Source organism: Lissotriton vulgaris, chromosome 2_1 (genome assembly GCF_964263255.1).
Source record: "Lissotriton vulgaris chromosome 2_1, aLisVul1.2, whole genome shotgun sequence".
Lineage (NCBI taxonomy): Eukaryota > Metazoa > Chordata > Amphibia > Caudata > Salamandridae > Lissotriton > Lissotriton vulgaris.
Window position 1 is genome coordinate 866,102,446 of NC_141687.1, and position 24,324 is coordinate 866,126,769.

At 43.7% G+C, this 24,324-nt stretch overlaps 1 long non-coding RNA gene across 1 annotated transcript; it reads right to left on the reverse strand.

The window, feature by feature from the left end:
* Positions 1-3,347: 3,347 nt before the first annotated feature.
* Positions 3,348-23,198, reverse strand: LOC147731315 (uncharacterized). Its single transcript, XR_015308628.1, has 3 exons — positions 23,125-23,198; positions 18,916-18,975; positions 3,348-3,887 (listed from the first exon to the last, which is right to left on the reverse strand). It is a non-coding gene; the product is annotated as an uncharacterized LOC147731315 (long non-coding RNA).
* Positions 23,199-24,324: the final 1,126 nt, after the last annotated feature.

Genomic DNA, 24,324 nt, shown 5'->3' on the forward strand with positions numbered 1-24,324 from the left:
TGCCCTGCACCTACTGAACAAACCTGAACAAACCAACCCACAATTGGAAGACTCCGAGGATGAGTTTGCAACAAAAATCCAGAGGAAGGCTGGTCAATAATTTACATTATCTCACAGGTGTCAAAGGACAACCCACAAAAATTTACATCAAGGAGAACAATGTCCAACAGACAATAACAGTATGAAAATTTGTGTCACACCACATATTTGCTCCATGAAACACTAAAGTCAAACACATTAAGACATTACCAATGTATTATTCACCAAGATACTTCTGAAATAAAATATCCTTGTACTAACACAGTCAAACATGTCAACGAGTGCTGCCTCACTACCTGTGCGTCAAGAACAATGTGCACTTGTGTCAGGTTTGTATCATTCCACAATATCACTGGGTACACTGTCTGCTTTGAAATGCAGACACATGTGGAGAAGTGGCTAAGTACTTGGTCAAGGTTTGTCAGTATGAAAAGAATCTGAAAATGTGAAAATACATGCTGACATATGTTGACATAAGTGACAGTTAGTTTCTCATGAATGTGCGGCAGCACATCTGAACAACACCTTTCTGAACACGGGAATGCCACACATATTCAATGAAATGTAGCATTACTGTGCTCTACCCTGTGCTGGTGCTGGAACATCTGCCATGCACCTGTGTATGCACCCTCGCAGCACGCCTTAAGGATGCCTGAGTCATGGTGGGATGAATAGTTGTGCATGAAGGTCCCCCATCACCACACAAGAAGTGTCACAACTGGCTGTTCTCCAAAGCAAAGCATGCTGTAGACTGCAGCACAACTTCTAACCCACTGAAACGTGGAGTAGGCAAAGTTAGGTCATCAATGGCCCACTCTCTGTAACCCCTAGTGTGGTGTAGCATGCTGATGCATTATCAGGATTAGGATTCCTTGAAAAGCTTGAAATCCGTCTACTGCCAGGGTTCTGAGGTGTCAACACACACAGCAACTCACATGGAATACTACATTCACAAATACAGTGTTGCAAAAACTGGCTGTAGTGACAAGGGCAGCATTGGATGAGGAACATATTTTGGCAGTGGTCCCAGTGGATTTCTGTGCTGGGTATGACACAGTCTACAAAAAGATTACACTACAAAGGTTGGAGTAGGCAGGCAAAGCGGACATTGCACTGGACTAGTTCAACTCTTTCCTTCCTGAGAGGACCTTCCATGTAATGGACCCCACTTCCACCTCCATGTTTCACACTATTAAACAGGGTGTGCCACTGGGCTCTTTTCTGAGCAGAACACTATTAAATCCATATGTAAAAACATTAGCAGCGCTGTCCATGATTTGATGGCTCACAGTAGTATCGCATGCAGTTGGTAGTTGCACTCTCCAATCAATGGGTGCAGGATGCATATAAATTCTGGAGTAATCTTGCTGCTGTTGCTGGATGGATGACTGCCAACTGCCTCCAGCTCAATGACAGCAAGTCTAAGGCGTTGTTGGTGGGTAAACATCCTGAGCTGTGGATTGAATGCTGGTGGCCTGCATCCCTTGGTAATGCCCCCACAAAGAAATAGGTGGTGAAAGACCTAGGTAATTGGTTTTACTCGGCTCTCCTCCTCCAATGCCAGGAATGTGTTTTGATATACTGCTTGGGCTCACACTGCTGTTTTTTTTTTTTTTGTCAAGCCATCCATCAGTCAGTTTATTGTCCAGGCCTCTGTTTTATTGAGACTGCATTACGGCACCTTGCTCCAGCTCGGGGCAAGCAAGTCTGAGATTGTGAGACTGCAGAGGGTCCCTAACACAGCTGCCAGGACTCCACTTGGTCTCCCTATAACCTGCTCCAGCACCAGCATCAGTCGTCTGCTTTACTGGCTGCCGGTGGCCAGAGGAGTGGAGTGCAAATTTCTATGTTCAAGTTTAAGGTCTTTAATTCATCATCTCCTGGCATCCTGGCCAACATGCTCTCACAATACACCACCACACGCCAACTCGGCTTAATAGGTCATTAGCTGGCCGTTGTCAATCGGGTAAGCAGGGGCTGAGCTGGTGGGCGCTCCTTCTGCACACTAGCTGCTAAACTCCTTAATCATTTCATATACACATTTGCAGCATAGATCATTCTCTTGTCTTTTGTAAGGCCTTCAAGATCAACCTCTTTCCTCAAATGTAGGACTCCTTCTGTCACATGCCTCCTGTTCTGTGTGAAATCAGTGCTGGTATACTCCTTTGCTGGGGCAGGTGTGCGCAATATAAGAGTCTACACAGAACATAACATGACAAAGTCCACGCCGGATGGCTTGGTGAGTATTTGTCAATACGGGGCTGAGAAAAGCACGGCCAGTGTGTCACAAAAAGTCACGTACTGGCAGCGCAAGTGTATTTAGGATCTGCAAATCCAACATTGATGACGTTGTATCAAAATATATGATTGCTATGCCCTAACAAATCAAACATACCAGCAAACAAGATGTGCTGAAGTTGTGACCAGGGTACATCATACACCAGCCTTAAAGATCAACTATGCCTTCATACAGACATTGTGTTGTCCAGTTATATGAACCAGCCACTCGTAACACAATGACTACTTATCCATTAACATGGCATAGCTATTACAACACCAAGTAAGATAATGTGTGGTGCGTACATTCTGTACATCTGTGTATGAGTAAACTCATATTTCACTTACATATAGCAAAGTCATACCCAGTTGATACTGATACATGATAGATCCACATGCAGACCTTGTCTAAAGACTCATGATTAGAATCAAAAACATATGAATGTGTCACACCAACAGTGGGTACACAAACATTTGAAGCACATATGTTGCATGAACATGTACATCTGGTTACACATGGAGCAGCAACACACTAGAATTACTAATTACATGCACTCAAACATGAACCTGTGTTCAGTCAATGTGCCCACTTACTCACACATACAACATAGTAAATGCTGAACATCAAATAATATAGCCCGAACTAGGTAAATAAAAACTTTTTTATGTAAAAAAATACTTTTGGTAAAATGTACATCAGTAACACACACTCTGCAAAATTTATACTAAAAACTATTGAAAAAATCTCTACAACTATTTAAACTAACTAACCTTAACCTACCTAACTTAACTTCATTATCCTAACCTAAACTATGTTCACGCAGGACTACTAAACATCATCCCCCACCCCCCCTCCCCCCTTAACACATAAATGCACAATAGACATACACACACTTATCCTATACATGGACTAAACAGAAATGTAGTTAAAAACAAATATACATGTTTTTGTTATTTTTGTTATAAAACATGTCAACACACATAAAATAACCCACCCACCCTAAATGTTAATAAAAAACCCTATAATAAAAACCAGTATTAACCTATCAAAAATGAACACCTAACTGACTCAACTAACTACTCTAACTATGCCTACAAATATTAACAATCAGAAATGTACTAATAAAAGGAAACTTACATATAAACTAAAACACAATTCAAATGTAAAACATGTCCAAGCAGCCCTCTGATCAGGATTATAATGTAGTCAAGGGTCTGCTGCAGTTTGTCGACTTTTTGGGTTAAAATGTCAATTTTGCCATCCAAACCATCCACCCCCTTCTGCAATTGCTCCTTAACACTTGGTGCCATGCCCGGCCCACTTGTCTGCCCAGACGTGGAGGGTGGGGATCCGGCACCTCCAGGTGCAGTGCTTGGGGCCCCACTGGCCATAGGTTGCTGCCCTGTTGATGTCCCCTTCTTCGCTGGTGAGGCAGTCATCCATGTTTTGGCTGCCTTCTGTTTGTAATACTGCCGGGAGGTCCACCGGAAGCCCTTGGCCACAGCCAAGATATGGCCATATCAGACCTTACGAATGCGGATCACCCGTTCCTCTTCTGCATTCATGTTAACTGTATGAAAAGAGGGACACATGTGTAAGTCAACCAGTACATGACGAACAGAAGTTCATAGGAAATACATGCTATCATGTGTGATGTAACCAACATGCGGGCCAATCCTCTGGTAACTGTGGGGCCCACACAACCAAATACAAAAATACAGATTTTGTTTATCACATAACATGCAGTCAACTGAATGGCATGGTTGCACGTAAATCATTTCCACACTGGACATACTAACAAATCAATGAGGAGCCAAAGGAATGACAAACCAGTCAGAAGACATCATGGCATTTGATCATTACCACCAAAACCTCACAATATCTGTCTCCCCATGTACAAGTCATGGAGTAAAGTGATACTCATTCTGCAATAGCTGATAAGTTCGGACAGTGTCACAGTGTGTCATGGATGAAGAACATCTTCCATTGAGCTATTTACCACTTGGCCGTGCACTGTACTTGCTATTTGCTTTTTGGGACACAGAGCTGTGGTTCCTGTGTCTACACCAATGAACTTCAGAATTGATTTCAGTACCCAAGTTGACTGGCATGCAGCAGGCCAGGTAGTACTAGCAGGGTGAACTGCACATCAGCTTTATTTGGACAGCATACATGAAACTGGCTAAAAAATGTAGACCATAGTATTATTGTATATTGTCTCATCTATGACACACATAGCATATCTGCTGTTCAATCACAGCCACTTAGTCCTCATGACAAAGGATCAAGGATGCATAACATCAACATGACATAAGTCTGACGTTGTCATGAGTGATGAAACAGTTCAAAATTGTCGTCTACCATATGCATTAAAGCACAGTGAAACGGGGGGCGCTAGGTGGCGCACAAGCGGAATGGCTGCCATTATGCGAGGCTCCCACAGCCTGGCATGATCGTCCTGTCAAGAATCTTGTCCAGAACAGCTCAGATCGCCAAAAACGTGCAGGATTCGAAGAGCCTGAACACTGGGGAGCAAGCGTCGCAGGTTTGGCACCGATCGCCAAGATATGCTGGAACGGCGGCCGTGAGTAGTGACCCCCGCTTTGTCATCCCAATTGCTCTGGAGCAGCCACTGGGACTGGCTGTTCACACGGGGGCTGGGGATCCCATGTGGTGTGTGGGCCCAAGAGGCGGAGAATGAGCAGCAAAGCGCCTCCTGGTGTTCCCATTGCGCACTCTGCATACATGGGTGAATTGCAGCAAAGCATGAAAGTGAACCTGCCTGTGCACGGACAATAATTGGGCGCTTAGGTGTGGGGAGGCTCCACTGACTGAGAGCCGCACAGGTGGCGGATCTGCCATAAACGGCACCGCCATCTTGCTGAACATCGGAAGGCTCAGATGTTGTGACGGTGTGGTATGAGTGATACTCCCCTTCTAGAGCTACAGTAATGGGCAGATAAACGCCAGTATCTAATGAGAAGGTGGAATCAGACTCACCATGTCAGACATTCCAGACTACTACCAATTAAGTTCTGAAGAGGGGCATGGGCGATAACTACACACACATAGAACTGCTAGAGGCGGGAGAATCTACCTCCTAAGCTCACGGGCATTACAGGTACAAGGGTGGGCACGATTCTAGCAGGAGGCAGGCGCGGCAGCCTGCTTCCAGGCAGCAGCACATTCTCTCTCAGGGCATAGGCCAACAGCTATCGGGTTGCCCCAACTGCCCTGACACGACTCAGAGCCGAATTAAAAACAAGCAGCACAAAGAAAGCCCTCACTGCAAAACCTCTCCGGCGATCCCGTTGCACTGACCAATTTGTTTAACGGTCCCTAGTGCCTAGAATAGGGAAACCAGACACACGTAAACCGTGCATCACCTTTGAAGCTAAAAAAACCACCACCAGCATACAGTAGATGTAGAGGAAGGGGCTGATGCACCAAAGCCTGATACACAACCCTCACAGAGTAAAGATATGAAAGCGCTATTACTAGAAGTCCGGCAGGGCATTGCAGGCATAGCTGGCAAGATAGACACCCTGACCACATGCATGGACGCGGTTGACCGTAAGATTCAGGGCCATGAGGCATGTATAAAGGGGACAGAACAGCGCATATCAGATGCAGAAGATGAGACAAGCCGTGTACTGGGCAATCCTGAGAGCCCAAACACGGGCAAAATGGAGGAGGAAATTGATAGGCCATTGCTAGAAGTGGTAGGGGCTGACCTTCTCTCCTCTCACTTCATAGTTGAGCGGGCACATCGCTCCCTCTGACCAAAACCACCCCCTGGAAGCACCGCCTGAACCATTATTGCACGCCTCGTGCTTTATAGGGGCAGAGATGTTGCACTCCGGATTGCGAGAGAGATGAATCAACTGCACTTTGAGGGGGTAACCTTCAACATGTATCCTGATTTTACTGCTGCAGTGCAAGAAGAAAGATGCAAATTTCTCTACCCTGCCCGTTTACGGGTCACGTTTCAAGATAAACATATGTTCCATACAAAGCCCCAGCAAGTTGAAGACTTGCTAAAACGGCTCAAAACGCATAAGACGGCATCAGCCACACCAGAGGGTTTGCCTACATCACTCTTGCTGCCTATGAAGTGAAAGATAACTTGGGATAAGGCTGCCGACTTTCCTCTACTGAAAACCACGCCTGTCCTGATCTGACATAATGAACACCTCAATAAACTAACCTTGTCCGAATAGAATGCACACATAAACGGGTGATTTATGCCCTGGGATGGGCAAGGGGGATCAGCTGCTGCCAGGCACCCCCGTGCCTAACAGGGGGAATTGTTGTCAACTTACTGGTCCCTGAACGACAAGAGGTACCCATGCCCCGCCTAGCAGTGTTCCCCCAAAGGGAGATCACCCTGTCCAGTTACTTCTGATCGTTGACTAGAAATGTTGAGCGTAATGTTCTGTTCTGTGTGTATTTGGGAGGGGGACAGGAATGATGTTACTGGCATGTTTGTGATGCTTCAGTGAGAGGGGGTGGGAGGGGTATGGTTTAATGAATGTGTAGGTATCCACAATGTACAGCTATCCATTAGTATCATGGGCCTTTCTTCATGTTCGATCACCGAGTACAGGCCCACACTATGGCAGTACTAATATCCAAGGGAAACATGGGTAATGTGGCAGACACACCTCATTTGAGACTCATGTCTTGGAATGCCAGAGGGCTAGGGGATCTGCAGAAAAGGAGGCAGCTATTTTCCTACCTTGACCGTCACCAGATAAACATTGCCATGCTCCAGGAGACCCACATCAATACCACGCTCCCTAATACATTTTGAAGTAATTGGCCGGTAGAGCGCAGCAGAGAGCTGCAAACGCCAAACGCCACAGCGAACTGCCACGCCACGGGCTCCGAGTAGCCGAGTAGCAGCAAGGAGGAAAGGCTACGGCGGTTGGCACCTAATCTTCAGCGGACCTACAGCGGATGCGGGAGCGGGAGTGAGAGCTTGGAGCGGCAGAACTGTAGAGCCGACAGAGCCCGGTACGGCCCGGTGAAGAGAAGAGGCCCGGAGAAGAGAAGAGGTGAGAGGCGGCCCTGAGGCATTACGGGGGAATGCTGACAAGCTAACAAGCTGCGATACCACTGTGATACCGCTGGCTCGGCAGGGGAAAGAAGTGGAAGCAGCGTTCCTGGCTGAACTGAGCACCGAGGATAAAAATAAAATGCAAAAACCGTGTGTGGGTGTATGGTGCTCTGCAGGATCTGCTTGAATCGGGATTGCTGCAAGTACTGCAAGTACTTTACTGTATCTGTAGCGTGTTGCTGCGGGCGTCTGCAGAAGTCTGCGGGAGTCTTAATCAGCAATCAGTCAGTCAGTCAAATCACCACGACAAAACAAACATTTAGACAGAATAATTAATAAAATTCATCTTGTAATGCAGAAGTATACACTACTCTTGTAAAAACATAAATATATATATAAAAGATCAATCAGTTGCGTCGCTTTCTAGTTCTCACAGCCGCCACCAAAAAACTAGCTATGTAAAAGATATCACCAGGTTCATTTAGGAGTTGGAGATACATTAGGGCTGGTTTAACCTTAGTAAATGCCTTTCTCTTTAAAATAGAAAATAGGAGCTTCTTTCTAATTTCGTTATAGTGTTCACAGAACATGGTGAAATGCATTGTATCTTGAGCTGAAAAATTATCACAGGTACAAGGCCCTGGCTAATTTGTTTTACCTCACCCTTGTGAATTTCCTAGAAATAAGTGTATAAGTTTAAACCGGAACCTAGTTAAAAGCAAACAGTGAAATGGCCTATTTACAATTTCCAGATGTGGTTCTATCCTTGGCACAGTCTTTAAAAGATAGTGTGTTCTAACAGTCGGTTTTCTTAACTCCAACTCTTCTCGCTCACTTGACCACACATTCAAGAGCTGTGTTCTAACCCGCAACAGATCCGCACTCACGATCTTATCCGGGTGGTTAAAAAGATCCTGGCAGCCCACTGTTGCTAATGAATTCTTGATATAATACAGCCAAGTGATTTTGTTTGCACCATCCAGAGCCATACAGTCCCTTATGATTCTATGGTTAAGGCCAAGTTGTGGATTAAGCCACGTTTTAACCAGCAAATTACTGGGGTTAACTTTAGTTTATCCGTTAAGTAGTTCATCCCTAATTCTTGATGTACAGCAAAGGTTGGGGTGGATTGGGGGACTGACAATAGATTGCGCAGAAATTTGTTCTCCACTCTTTGTAACCCCTCCAATGACCTATAACCTCAAATGGATGAGCAATACATCGCTATTGCTATACACTTAGATGTGTATATTTTTTTGCCCCTAGCCACTGTTCAAAGCCATTTACTGCCGCGATTGCTCTAGCCATCGCATTAATTTTGACCTTATGTTGTGTGGCCCAGGTCCCCCTTCATCAAACACGACCCCTAGGTATGCAAACACAGGCACCCTGGTTAATTCTGTACCTTCACAATAAAAGGTTCTGCAATTCCCCTTTTTTTCCTACCCAAGGTCATTACGTGGGATTTAGCGGTATTAACCCTGAGGTCCAAAGAATTCATAAAAAGCCCAAAGGCATCTAAAAGCTTCTATAAGCTGACCGATGTGCGTGCTAATAAAACGGCATAGTCGGCGTACAGAAGTACTGGGCAACGATCGTGACCTATTAGCAATCATCTGAATCCCTGCTTTGGAGTCGCGATGCCGTCCTGTACTCTAGACCTGGAAGCCTAATGAACTCTAACATAGTGGCTAACATAGTGGCTTGAAAGCTTTAGAAAAAGACAAACAGCCGCTAAGTAGTTAAAGTAGCTAAAGTAGTTAAACTTAATGAATAAACGTCACACCACAGCTAAAACACCTATATAATCACACCCAAAGAAGACGTGCCTCCGTTACTGAGATGCTGAAAGTTGCTGTGAGACCAGTTTAGACGCTGAAATACAGAGCTCCCGCACTATCTGTACCTTTTTGGTTACTGACTCACCTACTGCTAGTACCACTCCTTATCCCCCGACGGCTGCTGCTCCTGGCTGCCTGTCAGTACGTGCCTACTGCCATTGCGTCCCACCGCCAAGCTGTGTTGTGTCGTGCTGTGAGGTTGTCAGTGCCCCTACGGCTTGGTGGTTTTTCTCTGGCGATTGAGGGCGGGGTGCACGGGCAGCGAGCAGACAGGCTGGGGAGTCAGAACGGTCTGCAGTGGGTACACAGGATTGCGAGACACGGAGGGACGCTGAGCCTGTGCGCGATTTACTGGTTTCTCACGCAACCAGGCTGAAGAGGCAGGTTGAAGTACCCAGTGTTTTAACAAGAGGGGAAGGAGCTACGGTATCTGTTCGTTGTGGTGACTGAGAGTACAAGAACAGGAAGCAGGAGAGCAGAAAGCAGGAGTCTAGTGCTGTCCTTCACGGGTACACCGTCCGCACACAGTAAGCACAACAAAACATCTCTACAACACAGGATTCACTGATTGACAAAGTGAGGTATCAATCAGAAATGCGATCAGGCAAAGAAAGATCTGTGGGTAGTCCAAAGAAACTCACCCGGAAAAACCAAGCGCCCAAGGCACTAAAGAAATCTAGAGCTAAGGCAGAACTGAGGGGGGCGACTCAGACGCTAATTTTACCTATAGCAAGTATGTTTGAAAGGTCTACAAAAATCCCACAGAAATTTGACTTTATGAAAGATCCAGCTACGGCACTTATGTCAATGCAACTAGAGCTAGAACTAAAAACATTACAGTCCCCAATCAAACCAATAAATATATCGAAAGAGAACTTGGACCTATCTGACGAAGTTGGGGTCAGTGACCACATTTTAAACCAACAAATAACCATTGGGAATGGGCAAAGCGAAGGACAATTATCTATATTTAATGAATACACAGATGAAAGACCAAAGGATCACAACGACCTTGATACCACCAAGATCACAGTTAACGAAGGAGCTCCAATCCCATTAGAGGCCAATGTGGTCATTAGAAAACAACAGGATAATATATCGGACGAATATCTATCAGCTTTACCAGCAGGGCACGGAGAAAACTGCGAGCAGGAAAAAATTGAGTATGTACGAGGTAAACAACGAGCAGACAGTGGACTAATCAAACTGGAACATGGTCTAACCTCACAAAGAAAAGCTGGCAGAGAAAACAACATAGTACAAAGACACAGAAGTAAAGAACAATTACCACAGGTGAATTTTAACCAACTACAGACACCACTTAACACTAACGACATAGTAGGTAGTAATGATCTACTAGCATCGACAGATGATTTTGCAACTATATCTAAAAGTCCCAATAATAATATCAGGGTTCCAGCTTAAAAATATGTATCAACAATTGCAGACAAAGAACTTCTAGAGGGAGAAAATAATCATGAAGATACCCATAACACGTTGGATCTCAAAGAAACAAATGGGAACAAAAAAACAAAAGAACAAGAAAAACTGGACACAGGAACAATATGGGACATACACAACCAAACTTCAGTATTAACTCTTGAGGCACTAGCAGCACAATCAAACAAAATGGACATTCAAATAGATATATTGGGATTTATGGCCAACGCAGTTGCCGGAATTGAGAATAAACTAGCTGATCTAAATAATCTATACTACTAGTATAAAGAGAGAACAGAAACCTTTTGGCAAGGTAAACACGGGAACCACAGCGCCAATCCACGCACCCAATACATTGTTGGAATCCTCAGGGTGTGTAGATGGACATAGGCGACATAAAATTAAAATAAAACGTAAATTAAAAAATTAAAATTTCAAAACAAAGTAGTCCCCTAAAACTAGCGCCGGCCGCGACGTAGCGTCTACCGCGACCTAGACGTGATGACAACAGGCGAGGAGGAGCGGTGACGAGCGGCGAGGAGTGGCGGTGATGTCCGGAGCGGGTGGCTCAGGTAAGGCAAAGAGCGGCGAGGAGTGGCGGTGAAGTCCGTAGTGGGCGGCTCAGGTATGGCAAAGGCAGGCGGGAGGCGGGCAGGAGGCGGGAGGCGGTCTGGGCAATGTCGGGCGGGTGGCGGGGGCAGCGGCGAGGCGGGAGGTGGGAGGCGGGAGGGATGCGGTCTGGGCAATGTCGGGGCGGGCAGGAGTGCACAGAGGCTTAAAATGCTGCCCCCAGCCCCCTTCTGCCCCGGGCAACACCGGGGCGGGCTGCTAGTCTAATAATAAAAGCACAAAGGGCATCAGCACCAAGTTACATCGAGTGCTCATGCGCCTTAATAATCAATAAACTGGTAATTATACCAGAGGTCATGAAAACAATCTTGGAGGACGTTAAAGAAAGTGTCTGCATAAGAAAAAAGGACACATGTAAGGATGATGGTCATCAATCTAACCTTAGTGAAATTACACCAGTAGAAAAATAGGAGCAAGTACTACTAAAAATGGGTACTGCTAACATATCAAATGGGATCATAAAACCGAATATAAACCGAGAAATAAATACTATTGAAGATGACAAAATATTGTTGAACTCACAATATGAATCGAATAGAGAAGGAGTAAAGGATGAGGACAGGGTAGCCTTTGAACCAGCGAAAAGACAGAGAAAAAAGCTGCGTAAAGCAAGAAACAAGGCAATAAAGGAAAACACTTAGCAATTTAATATTGAAATGGCCACATCTAACAAAGAAAGAGGAACAACAATAGATACTCAATCTGACTCATTGCCAATTAGGAATGAAGTAGGAAAAAAACATATACAAATAAAATCAATAGGTGGTAACACTAATGGAATGAATAAAACAAAAGATAACACCAATGGGAAGAACCTAACAAAAGGCTCAAAAAATATTGATGGAGATGATAAATACTACGAGATTTTTTCAAAACCAATAGCTTCCAGTAGTAAACAAAAACTGGCTCAAGTTAACACCTGTACACTAACTGAAAATTCCCGTGAAGTCAAACAAAACAAAGCTCAGGAAGAAGGAGTAAAGCAAAAAAATTAATGGAAACGGTTGCATAATAAAAGAGCCTATTTATTCCGATATCCGAAGTGACCAAACTAAATATATGATCAAAGAAAAGGTGTCAGGGACTATACCGGAACCCGGAACATCATCACCTAATGAGAATGACCGACAGAATCACACAAGTCCATTAATGCCAACAGAACGAGATAAAAAACCTTTGCTTGGCATCCTTAAGAATTGTAACCAAAAAGACGATCTGGTGGCAAGGAACGAAACAAGGATTAAGAGAACACAAAGTCAAGATCTTGGAATGAAAAAGAACCAACAGATGATTTGACATACCCAAATATCCAAAATAAACTAGTAATTGAAAGAAGAGGTCAGAATAGGCAGATCATTTACACGGAATACAGAAGAAATGGAGACACCAATGGTGATAACAGTCACCTAAAAAATAGGTCCACACAACGTGTCCTCAAACCACTTTATGAATCAAAAGGAGCACATGATGTCCTAAATAGAGGAAATATCCTCCGACTGTTGAAATCAATAAGAACATTTGAAATTATAACTTCAGAAGACATTATACGTGTGGGCTTTCAGCTGAACCCCAAAGGAAGCCTACCGTTAACGTTACTAACAGTGGCCACAGGACCATTAGTGGACTCAATCCTGAAAGGGCATGGTACCTTTCTTGAATGGGGTATACTAATTAGCCAGCCACTTCCAAAGGTCTATCCAACTCCACTTCTACACACAGAACGTCAAACAAAAAAATCACAGCCTGAAAAACCCTCTTGGCAAAACAATCATTTAAGATAAAAAATGTCCCAATAACCTAAAGAAAGATGATAGCAACGAGGTAAACGAAAAATGGATTACGGCAGCCTTGCATGGTAACAAGGAACATTGACAACACTCGTCACAAGTACTATTGCAAGAGCAGAGTATGGCAACCTCTATAATAAAGATATGCTTATTTAACATCATGGGGATTTGTAGCAAGTTAATTAATGCCAAAATAGAATGCCTCTCGGATCAAAACCAATTAAAATTACTGCAGGAAACATGGGCAATGGACCCACCTATGTTAAAAAACTACAAAGGATATTCTGTACCAGCAATTAAATACAAGAAGTTTGGCCGCTTCTGCGGAGTTCTAGCAATATATGTTCCGTTGGTATTAGATGCAAAACATGAGCAAATACAAACAACCAATCCAAAACTACTCGTAGTAAAATTACGACATAAAACGCTCAGAAGTGGGTCATATAAAATTCAAATTTTAGTCAATATATACAAACCTGCAAAACAGAAATCAAATAAAGAGATGACTACTGCCATAAATAATTTGCTTCTGGAGCTAATCTTGGAAGAGCCGTTAGCGGACTACATCGTAACAGGTGATTTCAATACAAACTTGCTGACATCCTTTGTGCGGGATGACGTCGTCCAATCTCAAAATCAACAATGGGAAATCCCGGATCCAATAATGGAACCTAGAACACCTAATAAACAAAATAGAACAGGGAAAAACTTGGTAAAGGACAAGGAAGCGCTAGGTCTCAGGATACTAAATGGTAGATTCACTACGGACCGTCCACCGGCTTGTTCTTTTTACTCAACTAATGGTGATTCATGTATCGATTACACACTTACATCATTGTGTACTTTCAACAGAGTGACATCCTACTGTCTGGAAAAAGTTTTGAACAGCGATCACAGTCAGCAAATTATTGAGATAAAGCTATTCTACCCAAAATCTGAAAAGTACTTGACACTTCAAGGTCAGACCATCAACTATAAGAAACTTACATGGAAGCCCAAAAATATGGATTTGACTACAGCAATGGCAAAAAAATCTAGTTAAAGAATGCTTTGATGAACAAATAAAGTCTACTGCCCTCGACCAGTGGGTTGAATTTACACAGAAAGCAGTGACCTATAATACAAAAATAACAAGTGAACAAAGGAAAAAGAACAAATTCAAGGAAACTAGAGAAACTAAGATCTTTCTTCCATATGCTGTAAGGAAAACTAGAAGTACGAGAAACAGGCTAAGGAAACAGCTAACCAAGTCCCCACTCAATGAGGAAATACTGGCATCATTAAAAAATACAAATTGCACTTTAAGGAAATTAAGTTGGAATGAAAAAAATAAAGCCAAACAAGAGCTCTTGACAAAAACCTTCAATGCGAGCACTTTAACAAACTCGCGAGAGTTCTGGAGACTAATTAATGGCCTAGCCAGACCAAATAAAGCTGCTATAGGATCTAGCTTATCTGAAGAAGAATGGGTAATGTTCCTTAAAAATCATCTAAATTAGAAATCCATAGCACACAAACAATCAGCCAACAATCCGATGTACACAAAAACTGACCAAGAAGGCGACTGTGAAATCTTAATAACCAAAACTCAAGTGGCTGGACTAATTAAAAGAGAAAAGGATGGGCCCCCTGGTCCCAATGGTATCCCATTTGCACTATACAAGGAAGCACGTCATTTCTGGTCTACTTATCTTACAGATGTTTTTAGAGAAATAGTCAAAAGTGGCCAAATCCCTAAATCATGGAAAGGATCGCTAATAACACCTATCCTTAAGAAAGGAAATTGGCAACACCTAAAAAACTATCGCCTAATTACATTGCAGGATACGGACGCAAAGTTGTTTGCTGGAATCCTACTGAAGAATTTAACAGACTGGGCAAAGGAGAAACAGGTACTGCCCTCGAACCAAACAGGCTTTATCAAGGGCCTTGGCACATCCACAAACATTTTAATACTATCAATACTAACTGACAAAGCAATTACAGTTAAAGAACCACTATACCTGTGTTTCGTAGACTTTAAGACTGCTTTTGACTGTGTCGACAAAGAACTTCTATGGGAAAAACTGAACAATCAAGGAATTCCGCATAACCTGTTTGAAGATGATCCGGCTCCTGCACACAGAAACTTGGGTAAGGGTGAGGTTAGGTGAGGGAAAAACACTAACCAATACAATCCCTACATCGAGAGGTTTGAAACAAGGGTGCGTTCTGGCTCCCTTACTTATTTTTAGCTGACCTTTCTACAAAGCTAAACGAAATCAATGCACACCCTCCAAGGTTAGCAAACAAACCGATATCTAACCTATTATATGCAGATGACGTTTTACTTTTAAGTCAAACCAAAGTTGGTATGCAACGATTAATCGATGGAGTCTTTAGGTATTCACAGGAAAATGGCATGCGAATAAATGAAGCTAAGACCAAGGTAATGGTCATCACAAAAAATGTGCATCTTAAATCCAAACATAAATGGTTTTTGGATGGAAAAAAATTGGAGGAAGTAGCTGGTTAAAAATACTTAGGAGTTCATTTTAATGACAACGGCAACTTTCAGACACAAAAAATAGATATTACAAGGAAAGTAAACTCCCTTGTAGGGGCATTTAAAATCACAGTCAGAAATCAACAGGAGTTTTGTCTTATCACCCTTTATTAATAATAATTGCCACAAAATTATTGCCTGCCTTAATTTATGGTAGTGAGGCACTCAATTGTAAAGATGCTGAAATTATTAATGTCGCCGTGGCCAAAACTTATAGATCTTTATTCTCTCTCCCGAAGAATGCCTCACAATCCCAGGTGAGACTGGAGTTTGGGCTAAACAATCAATGCTACGCAAGGAAAGGGCTCATACTAAAAGTGTGGAACAGAATAAAAAACGATCAGGACAACGAAATGTCCCGTTTATTGTGGCAAGAAGTAAATAATAAAACAAACACAAATGTTAGCTCCTACTAAAATAGCGCAATTGCAGAATTTGGTATAACACCCATCTGGAAAACCACAATTACGTCAGAGAGCTTAAAAAAAACAATAAACAAACTCACTAATTACCTCTCCCTGATTAAGGATAAAGATATTTTGGTTAAACACAGCCATGCATGGTCAATTGTCTCTGGATTTAAGAATAAAAAGATTCAAACTTACCTGGAAACACCATGGTCCAAGAAAAATAAACACATTTTTATTAATGCTAGATTTGGCTTCTTTCTAGGCACATGTCACTTAGCTCCATGGAAAAGATTACAAGAAAATAACTTATGCGGGCTTTGTAAACTAGGAGAAGAAAACATTTTTCATCTATTGTGCCTTTGTCCGTATCTGGAAATCGAAAGAAAAACTATGCTTAAAAGAAGGACATGTAGACAGGCCCTGATTGGAAGTCTAAATCCAGAAGATCTGCCAATGAGTTCTGCACTTGTCAAATTCCTTTGTGCTGTACAGAAAAAATTGGAGGCTTTCGTTTGACTAAGCAACAGACTCTGTGAATATGGATTTTATATAATACAGATTTTGAAACAATCATAAAGGGCAGACTATTAGACAATTAAATGTGTATGATATATATTTAACTATTTGGAAATTAATTGAAAAATCGATTGTTTTATCATTTAAAAAATTGGTGAAGTTTTAGCTGCTTTTTTGTAAGATTTTAATTAATCAAACAAATAAAAATAAACTTGAAACTTGAAGCCTAATACGTTTACTAGCAAATGGGCAGAATGCTGGATTTTTTCCTCTTATTCCTCCTATGCCCGAAGGCTCAGCAATACTAATGAAAATACATACACCTTTTTCCCTAGCAGGTTCGATACCAGATCCACAGGGAAGATATGTGATTGCCTGGGGCCGACTAGGCACAGAATCGGTCACATTGGCATGCTGTGATGGCCCTAATACAGATACTCCTGATTATTTTAACAACCTCTTGGGTAAACTTGTCAATGTAGGCTCTACCCACAAAATCTGGTGCGGTGACTTTAATGTTGCCCTAAACCCTGCCAGAGACATGTCTAATGCTGCGCACCACCACTATGACCACACTCAGGAGGTCCTTCAAGGGATGTTGGCCGAAGGAGGGCTGATCGATACCTGGCGCCACACTCACCCAGAAGCCAGGGAAGGCACACATTTCACTACTTATGCTGCAACTTGGGCCAGAATAGGCTACTTCCTGACCACGAGGGGACTGGGGCCGACCATCTGAGCTGTCACAGACCTGCCAGAACACTTTCCGATCATAGCCCGGTGACACTGGTTATTCCTGCCACCTGGGTATGACAAACCCAGGCCTAGCTGGAGGCTACAACCCACGGCGTTACTAGATACAGTTGACAATCTCAAATTGGGGGAGGAGATTCAGGATTTCTTGCAGAAAAACAAAGGGTCAGTGGACAGTGTGGAAATAACATGTGAGGCCTTTAAGGTTACAATCAGAGGGTTCTGTATTTCTAAAATGTTTGGGGTCCTTCCAGACATCCAGAGAACATTAAAGTCTCTGGAAAAAGACCTAAATGCGTTTGAGGCTCGGATGGAAGCGGGGGAAACGGGGCAAGTGCAGAAAGATTTCCAATTCAAATTAATAGAATATGAGGACACTGCAGCAAGAGAGTTGAAATTCCGGGGACGATATTGGGAGGCTGGTAAGTATGGTGAAGGCAAAGGGCCAGGACAAGCTTTGGCTGAGGTGAACAGGTGCCCACCATTCTCAAAGTATGTATTGTAAATTCAGGGCCCTGGTGAAGTGCGGTATTGCGATACTGAAGATATACTAAACACATTTACCTCCCATTACACTACACTCTATACTGCGCAGTGTGGTATTCAAACTAGACTACTTTATGCACAACACACAGGATCCCCTGGCGCAGCCCGCAGACATTGGAGTATGGAACTGGGAAGAGAGACAACTGATGAACAATGGGAATACTGTTGTCTCCATAGCTTGCAAATTTCTGCTAGTAGTCGATTACGTGTAATACACTGGAAATCCCTACAACGCCTTAACTACACGCCAGTTAAAAAGTTATTCAATGGTCATTTGTATATATTACATTTTGATGTTGTCATAGACACAGCACAAGGAGTACCCCTATCAACTACATTAGGCAGACTGCAATTCCTATGGCTCAGTTGCATGAAGATGAGTCTGGGCTAGGTATGTTGTTGGAAAATGCATAACTGATCATGTATTCCTAGCAAGGCACATGTAAAAATTGAGGTGCGGAAGACATAAACAGTCATAGAACTATACGTGTTCACAATACAAAAGACCAATTACGTGGAGATACACATGACATTCATGGACACTGAGCTTGGCCAGTTAGTGCTTGGTTGTTCTCTGTCTCATGACATGCAATCACTGTTGAAAATCCTATCAAGCTATGTGCTTCCCCAGAACAGCTGACTCTGAGCTTGCACCCACACTGCAACCCTGGGACCAGGCCCTGTACAACGATTGGGCACAACACCTTCATTACCAACATATAGTGAGCACTGTGTCCAGCAAGCTCTACTCTCCATATGTCAGCTATCTGATGCTGTAATTTCCACTTGGATTCTGCTTCCCCAGTGTAAGTGGCAATGGGCACTACATGTTACTTTGTGGATAGGGGGAAGGCCTGTCTGACACTGTTGTGGCTTTTGATTTGTCCATGCATGACTCCATGAAGTACGACATTCACAATGAGTTCCAATACGGTCTTTTGACTTTGAGTGCGTCTGCAAAGTTCAAACTGCAGCTCGATGTAGTGATCATGCCATAGTTGCCCGCATACAGAGTCTAGCTTTCATCCTCACACATGACCTACATCACAAGCAATGAATCTAGATACTCACTGGTCGCATTGGGGTCTTCAAAGCTGTCAACCTCCCCCTGTGTATAAGGCGCTGGTCCACCTACAAAAGAGGGACAGATGTACAATTATGTATGAAATCCCAACATTTGTACATAATAGGTTGAAAATATTAGCGTGACACATGCATGTAATTACCAGACCATGACACCCCTTTTACATTGAGTACAGTAATTTATTGTCAGCCAGACACTGCAAATGCAGGATTAATTCCACATCACTGTTCACTGGTTGTGAAACAAACATGTGTGGCATCCCTGTGATTCTGCATGTACTTCAAGAGACTCATCGGGCATGCCCTTATGCAAACACAATTGCAGAATGCTGTAAAGATGGCTGATCCAAATCTTTGTCTGCGCATGCACATGTGTAAACAGTTGTTTTGTTTTGTGAAATCACAATACTTCTCCAACTCTAAACATGCTTGCAGCATCAAAAACTCTATCTTGTCTGATTGCGCACAGATATGACCTGGCTGGTGAATGTAGCATTGTTGATCGCACATGTCTTGTGGTTCTTTTGGCTGCCTGCTTCACCCTCCATTCCTTATGCTGATTCAACCAAAGTGCCACCACCCTGACCAATACCGAGTTCCAGGTGCACATCCATAAACAATTCACAATAACATGGGTTTTGATGCTTGTACACACAGCAGACATGCACAGTAGTAGCTCATCAGCCAAAACCCCTCTTTAGCTATCAAAAACGTACATACACAATCATTGCCACAAGTCATGCTTATACACAATGCATCAGCTATGACTCGGATAAATATCAATGGACTGTACCAGTGGAAAATCTCAACAATACTACCTTTACACTCTGAGCAAAACCCATCGACAGTAATCCATACTACATTGCCCTCAGGCCTTCAACACCAACTGCACACACTACGTACACACCAAACTGCACCAACTCTAGATCATAGACTGCATCGTCCTCAAAGTGTCCACCCTTTGAAGACTAGCCATGGAGAGCTGTATCATCCTCGAAAACCTTGAACCAGATCTTGCGTTACTCACAGGAAATATGGGAAACTGGACCTTTGCCAACAACATTCCCAAATGAATCACCAAATAATTTTAAGATTTCATGAATGGTCTGCAATATCTGTACGGTATGAGGTCATGCCATTAAACCCTATAGCTACTTCCAAATCACAAACTGAAGGTCAAGCCACAGCACGCTCAACACCACACACCTGCGCTCACAGATCCAGTGAAGCCCAAGGAGAACACTCCGAGGGACCCTTGTCCACAGACCTTCCAAGCCTTGAACTGTGTACAACACCTACATCACATACATTATTGCAACACATGCCACCATATACATGTTCAACATACTTGTCACATACCTCAACTCACATCTTGCCTACATCAGAGCCAGCAGATTTGCAAACTGCAAGGACCACTTTTTAAACGTCTGACAGTAACAACTTGTCAGGACTCACAACCACAAGCCAGGTCTAAACATCAAGACATCCACTACACCCAGACCACATACCCCCATGGGCTGAGCAGCCTGGTGTACACTTCCATGTAAACTATACATCTGCATCCAGAAAAAACAAAATGAACACCGCAAAGGAAATGACAGAAGATGGACATGAAAAAACCATGATGAGCCACAAACGCAATGCCACGGACATCTTGCACAACACAAGCTTTGTTCCAAATGGACCACAAAGATGGTTAGTGTTATGTGTTGAAGAACTTGCACAAGTCTCTAACACCAACACAGAGCAGAACAGGAAGGCAACATGATTTCCCGACAGACCACATCAATTGTGAGGCACATGCAGACACCTTGCGGCAAAGATGTATAACAGCAAATTCACTGAAGAAGGTTCCAAAAGCAAGAACACTCAATTCTCACTAACTCAAGAAATGCAAAGTTAAGGATCATCTTCATCAGTTACATTTGCATAACTTGCATTGGCAATGCAGACATCTCTCCCTCCCAGGACCACTACAACATGCTCGGCTCATACTCCCACACAGATGGCATGTACCTCTAGGATAAGTTACAATCCAAGACAGAGGACTACGAAAGCACACAATCTTATTGCTATCCCAGCTACCCCTTCATCTCATCCTGGACAATAATCAGCTGACCAGACTATGCATCTACCATGAGAGGCATATACTGATTATCACAATTGAACCCCTGTCTCAAACCTCTTCAACCAAGCGTTTGCAACCATCACTCCAGCATTAAAACATGTCTATGAACACGGATGTGAAATATTGACATTTTGCACATTGAGTGCAAGTATGCCTAATGACGGCCCACATTCAATGAGCTGACAACAATCATCCTGCACAGATCACAACCTGCACATCTTCCTTGAAACTTTATAGAACAGACTTTGCAGCTGCACCTGCATTTAGAGCCTCACATGTGAGTAGCCCACCTATGATTCCAATCCCTGGTTGGCTTGCCTATGATTCATTCCAATGCCTGGTTGGCTTGCCAAATGAGGCATCATGCCTATATACACTACCAGGGTCATGTCTATCATGATGGACAGAATGCAGAACAATGTCATACATTCACCCCAGCACAGAGATCCGGGCCTAAATCCATCTTTCATTTGATCACCATGCCATTCCAGTTTGGACCGAAGCCATATGCTATTCAGTCTTTACCCTGCCCCCAATGGGAACAGTCCAGCCCGAACTGCCAGGCCTGGTCCTCCCTGGACTGGATACAAGCATCCTAGGATCTGGCTTGGCAGTATGGGCTGGACTATTCCCACAAGGAACAGGATCAAGACTGATTTGCATATGGCTGGGTCGAGATTGGGGTGGTATGGTGAGCAAAAGATTGATGGATTATACCCAGATCCTTGTGGCTGGGGATGAATGTATGCCTTCTCCATCATTCCGTCCATCAACTGTTCATTTTTCATAGTTTTAAGTATCACCCGAAAATTGCAACTTTTGGGACTGGTGCCTGTGTGTTGTGTGTGAAGATATATCATTTACAGGTCATCATCAAATATATTGGGGCAGATTTACAAGCCCCGTACGCCACATTTGCGCCACCGTTGCATTACTTTTGTGACGCAGCGGCAGGGCAAAGTCCTGCGCCACATGCGGGTGTTCCGGCACAGGAGGGGGGAGGGCTCTGGCGCAGGCAGGAACGCCACGAAAAAGTGGCTGAATGAAATGTACACGATTTCACTCAGTCACTTTTACGCTCATGCTGCGTCATAACCCTGCGCCTGCTTGAAGCAGGTGTAAGGATTGACGCAGCATGTTAGGAATAGGGGCACCCCGAGCCTTGCTGGAGCTGCGTTGCGTTTGCGACGCAACTCTAGCAATGCGCCGCCTTTCCGCCGGGGGATGTGAAACGCATCTGCCCATCCGTGCGTTACAGTTCGCCGCATTATAAATGCGGCGCATCAGTGGTGGCGCACAGGTGGTTTGGCGTGTTGGAACTGTTTTGGCGCATCCCTGCTGATTAGCATAGATGCACCAGAAGTTTAAAATCTGCCCCATTGTTTTCAACATATGTGTCTGTCACCACGCAACAATTCCCTTTTACCTTGAGGTCAGATGTATTTTCAACCCAGATCAACGGCAACATTACATATTAACAAGCTCCATGCGCCACATTTACGCTGCCGTTGCGTCGCTTCAGTGATGCAGCGGCAGCGTAAACCATGCCCCACGTTGTGCCTTATTTACAAAGTGATACATCTAGGCAGATGCGTCATGTTGTAAAGCCTTGGGCCACATTAAACATGCGTTAGGTTTCATGTTGGCAATATGTTGCAGGAATGCCTCGCAAATGTGGTGCTAGGAAATCTAGTAGATTTCGCAGAGACACTTCATGTCCATGCTACATCACAACCCTGTGCGTGCTTGAAGCAGGCGTAAAAAGTGGCACAACATGTTAGACTTAGGGCGCCCCTGAACATTGCTTGAGCCGTGTTACTTTTGCAACGCAACTCCACCAATGCGCCACCCTTACGCCACAGGATGAAACACACATCGCCCTATCCTTGCGCCACAGTGTGCTGCATTGTAAATGCAACACAGGTGCTTCCCTGCTGATTTGCAGAGATGCACCAGGACTCATAAATCTGCACAAATTAATATTTTCTAGATTTTTAGACATGGCAAGATTTGGCATAGCTCTGCAGCTGTGACTATAACAATATGAGTAGCAATACACATGTACTCACCGGTTGAACCACCAATATCCAGGCCAAGATGGTCGAGCAGGTCACCCTCCCGGCTGATGGTGTCCTGCCAGCGGTGCTTGATTTGGTGGGTCGGGCTTTCTACTTGAAATAGTCGGCCGAGATTTTACTGGACCAGCGTCCACCTCCCCTTTCGCTCCGCTGTGCCGCATCCCTTGCTGACAAATCCCCCCGTGCTGTTCATTCTCGGCAGGTAATGGAAGAAGAGCCATAAGAGGCCACCAAACTCCTTGTCGGTCAGGTTCCTTGACCTGCCCGACATTGTCAGTGGTGTGTTTTAGTGAAAAAAGGAAGCTTATAAAAGCTAATAAAGGAAACTTAAAACTAAATATAACTGAGAACAAATTGAATTACCCCACCCGTAAGTTAACACTAAAACTAACAACCCCTACAAACGCACATCCCTAAATACAAATAACAATTGACACACACAAGACTAACAAATGACAAAAGACAGACCAATGAACTTCAAAATACACAGAAGACTGACACAAAACACTGCAAAAGACAACTCTCAATCACCCCAAAGTCAAACACCCTCCTCCACCAAGTACACACCTATAGAGAGTAACAGAAAGTGAAACTAACAGAGCACTTCCTGGTTTGGAGGATTCTGAAATCAAGACATCATTTCCTGCTTAGATGTGACATGTTTTGATGTTTTGACATTTTGCGTCACGCTTCCGACGAAGAGTACTTATTTTGACTTTTGCAGTTCATCTAAACATCTGCATGCGTGACGCTTCTCTGTTTTGAGTGTTGCATCATAGGTTGACATGCATTTGGCATTACAAAGTGGTACATTTTTCATTTTGCGTCGAGGTTTGTTCAGATGCTACCCGTTTTTGTGGCTTACAGGTAGATGCAACACTTTTCAGGGGGGGCTGAGTGAGTAGTCAAATTTGAAAATGCTAAACGCTTGGGTAATTGTGAAACTTTACGGGGAGATGTGACACTTATCTGAGATCTAAGTAACTCAAATCAGATTTGTCACTGTATAGATGAGTGTTTGTGGGGGAAGATCTACAAGGAAGTTCTGCAGCTTGGCACCGTAGGCCTTTTGGCTGCGTCATGCTGCGGCAGTCTGGAAAGCAAAGTGATGCAACGTATTCACAGTAATATGTTGCATTTCCGTGCTTCACCCTGGCGCACAAACTGCATCCATGTGCAGGCACCAGACCC